The following is a 1,198-nucleotide window of genomic DNA, read 5'->3' as shown; positions in this document are numbered from 1 at the left end:
TGCCGGGGACTTTTATTCAATCGATATCGTAACTCTTCCGTTACGCTGTAGAGACTAAGGTTTCTTTTTCCTTCTATTCTTTCTTTCGTTGATTTGTATGCCACGCACTCGCTCTCAAGGCGAACCGCTCTATTTACGAATCAACGATATCGAACTATATCTCCGAGTCTTACGACGAATTCGGGAATATCGTGCTGAAAACAATCTCCCTCCTATAAACCTTCCTGATATCAAAAACATTTTTCCTTCTTTAACCGAGATGGCAGAACCAGCTCGTGCTCTTAGAGATTACGCCGCTCCATCGCAAGATGAACCGCATTCAAGTATTGCTCCGCCCGCAATCGAAGCAAACAACTTTGAACTTAAACCTTCGTTGTTGCAGGCTGTGCAACAGAACCAATTCTCTGGAAATCTTACCGAAGATCCAAACCTTCATTTATCCGTATTTGTTCAATACGCTGATACTGTTAAAGCTAATGGTGTCACTTCAGAGGCAATTCGACTTCGTCTTTTTCCTTTCTCATTAAGAGATAGCGCTAGAAGATGGCTTCAATCTCTCCCTTCCAACTCAGTCACCACATGGAACGAGTTGAAGAAAGTTTTTCTTGCCCGATATTTTCCACCAAGCAAAACAGCTATGTTAAGAGCCCAGATAAACGGATTTAAACAGAAAGACAACGAGTCTCTTTTCGAAGCATGGGAAAGATACAAAGACATGATGAGACTTTGCCCACACCATGGTTTGGAAGACTGGTTAGTAATTCACACATTTTATAATGGTCTCTTATACAATACAAGGTTACCAATAGACGCCGCTGCAGGTGGTGCACTAATGAACAAACCTTATGCTGATGCTTACCAGCTTATCGAGAGCATGGCCCAAAACCACTATCAGTGGGGAACCGAACGAACAACAGTGGAAAAACCTCAACCGAAAACTGGCATGTACGAGATAAGTAACCTTGATCACGTTAATGCAAAAGTGGATGCTTTGGTCCAGAAGATTGAAAGTTTAAACGTATCACCTCCAACCGCCGTGGTTGCTATAACTCAGAATTGCGAGGTCTGTGGAATCCAAGGCCACACTCCTGCGGAATGTCAACTCTTGACTGGAATCCAAACAGAGCAAGTAAACTATGCTCAAGGAAGCCCCTATTCGAATACCTATAACCCAAATTGGAAGAACCATCCAAACTTT

At 42.7% G+C, this 1,198-nt stretch overlaps 1 pseudogene; it reads right to left on the bottom strand.

The window, feature by feature from the left end:
- Positions 1–644: 644 nt before the first annotated feature.
- Positions 645–744, bottom strand: LOC127089317 (uncharacterized; annotated as a pseudogene).
- Between the last annotated feature and the right edge of the window lie 454 nt (positions 745–1,198).

This window comes from Lathyrus oleraceus, chromosome 5 (genome assembly GCF_024323335.1).
Source record: "Lathyrus oleraceus cultivar Zhongwan6 chromosome 5, CAAS_Psat_ZW6_1.0, whole genome shotgun sequence".
Classification (NCBI taxonomy): domain Eukaryota; kingdom Viridiplantae; phylum Streptophyta; class Magnoliopsida; order Fabales; family Fabaceae; genus Lathyrus; species Lathyrus oleraceus.
The sequence above is the reverse complement of the archived record's forward strand: the minus strand, read 5'-3'. Positions and strand labels throughout refer to the sequence as shown.